Source organism: Sarcophilus harrisii, chromosome 4, assembly GCF_902635505.1.
Source record: "Sarcophilus harrisii chromosome 4, mSarHar1.11, whole genome shotgun sequence".
Classification (NCBI taxonomy): domain Eukaryota; kingdom Metazoa; phylum Chordata; class Mammalia; order Dasyuromorphia; family Dasyuridae; genus Sarcophilus; species Sarcophilus harrisii.
Genome location: NC_045429.1, coordinates 356,307,682 through 356,310,314, shown reverse-complemented (window position 1 = coordinate 356,310,314; position 2,633 = coordinate 356,307,682).

Below are 2,633 nucleotides of genomic sequence, written 5' to 3'. Positions count from 1 at the left end.
AAGAGAAGGGGAACATGGATTCATCAACTGCAACTGGACTTTTCAGTTCTACTCATATGGCCTCCAGGATGAGTCAGCAAAGGGAGGCTGTAAGTCATCTGCAACCTGAGGTTCTTTGATCCTACTCCACTAGGAATCCTGGGGCAGGCAAGGGGGAAATTAGGGGATAGACATTTTTTTAAAAATTAGGTTACTTTTATTATAAGCACCTAGGAAACAAATGAGATAAAAGTGACTTGCTTGAGTGCCACAGAGAGGAAAAGGGATGGAAAAACTGGGCAAGATGGGGAAAGGAGTTAAGCATTGATTTGAAGATCTATATTACCTAGAGTATGGAGGACAAGCAAGTGAAAATCAGGGGAATAGAAATGATCAGATACTTGTGGGGTTAACTTCAACAGCCTTGTGTGAGTGGGAAAGTTCCACTAGAGAAGAAGTGAGCATTGGAACTTTATTCCATTATGGAGGCAAAGCAAGGTTTACCAAGGACAGAGGGCTGGGAATCCCCAAGGGGCTTAAAGTTAGGGTGAGCAGTTTGAAGGTGGCAAGTTGTTGACAGTGCTGATCCCTCACGAATCTTGGATACGAGTAGGAGAATCTCTGGCCTGAATTGCCGGAGGAGTACATGAACATGGATCCTGTCCAGAAATGTTTTCCTAGTCAATCTAACCAGCCATTGTGAAAGTCAAGGACATTGGGAGGACAGGAGCACAGAATGGGAAGGCACTGAGGGAAAATGAATAGGAAGGGGTGTGGAAAATGAGAAAACAACAGTGGCTAGACCTGATCTATAACCCATCCTCTCACTGGCCATATTTGATCCCTTAATTTTTCATTTTTGCCTATTCCCAGGCTCCCTACTTCTGTGTGATATGTTTGATATTAGGTTGTTTGATTGGGAATCAACTAAATGTCAAACATATTCTTACAGCGGTTGGGTGATTCAGCATCACTATGACCCCTCTCTTTCTCCCATTTCTTCTCCGTTTCCAACCCCTTTAGGGAAGTAACAGTTGGAGACTAAGGATGTCTGATAGGAGCTGGGATGAGGTGGAATGGTGACAGATATAAAAGCTGAAACTTTGGAATCTAATCATCCCGTAAACTGGTCCTTATGCTAGAAAAGACTTCTTTTTCCTTTTCCCCTCAAATCTGATTTTTCCTATGCCTCTTCATTTCCTCCTGTTCTTATCCTTTCCCCAACTCTCCCTCAATACCCAATATTATTTCATCCTGAATTTTCATATTTTCATTTTCAGACTTGCTACTGCTAACATTTCTACTCCTATAGCTCATGGCTCGATTCCCTGATACCTTTATTGGGTCTCCTCTCAGAATCAGCTGGTATCATAAAGATACAGTGTAAAGTACCAGACATGGAACCCTGAATTCAGATCTTGTATGAGCCACTCACTATAACTATAAAATGAGGATACAGAATGTTTTATAAGGCTCAAAAGAGATACTTGTAAAGTGTCTGGCACATAATAGCCATTATAGAAAGGTTTCTTGCCTTCCCACCTTTTTTATCTGCCTATTCTTTGGATGACAGAAGCTCTCTGGGATGGTTATCACCTCTGGATTATGCTCCTAAAACCCAATCTCATACCTTTCATGTTGATAAATTAGAAATAAATATCTGATTATTGCACCAGATTTCATCCATCATAGGATTTAAGTCACATATCATGCTACCTCTCCTCCTCCCCACCAGTAGGTCCGATGTTCCTGAGAAACACTCCACCTTCCTTTCTGGTGCACACAATGGTGCCAAAGTTCTGGCATCATTAGCCACCTGTCAGCTACTAGGCTCCAGGGAAAGAATGACTATGGATGACCTTGAGTTGATCCAGGAAGGGAGGGGGCAATGATGAGAGAAGGGGAAAGGTGATAGATGGGGGGACAATAACCTTGGAAATGTCCCTTTGTTATATGACAAGAATTCTATTTAAAGATCCAAAATCACATGTGAAAAACAGGGACTTACAACTCCTTCTCAGCTTTTCTACCCGTCTCCCACAATCTCCCAATTTTGTTTCTTTAGAATAGCCTCCTAGGTTCAGCTCTGATTCTTTTATCTAGCAGCCTCATTTTTACTTAATCCTTCTAATTTGGGGAAGGAAAAATGTAGTCTGGATTTCTCTTTAATAATCAGGGATCCCTAAAATAGCACAACAATTTTAGGCTGGGAAAGAATCATCACTGACCTTCCCCTTTTCTACTCCCCAGACTCAGTAGATGTAAGAATAAAAGGACAGTACTTAGTGGGATGAGACCAGTAGTAAATTTAGATCAGATGAGGGTTAACAATAGGAGTATTCAGATCCCTAATAAAATTTCAAAAACTGGGACGTCCTAGGTGCCTGAAATTTGCCTTTCTACCTCCTCCAGAGCATTACAGTTTCTCTCTCATAACATTAGGTTATCTAAGCAAAAAAGGGGGGAAAAAATTCATGCTGATAATAGCCTGTCCCTCCCCCACTTTCTATTGTCTAAAACCAGCCTTCAGCTGTTCCCGAATTTCTCTAAGTGCTGTCAGTCCATGAGCATGATCATCCTCCCCATAGGAGGTCAATTTTAGGGAGGTGGGGGATTGAACAGAGCCATATTGGGATGGGAGGGTGGAGCTAGAG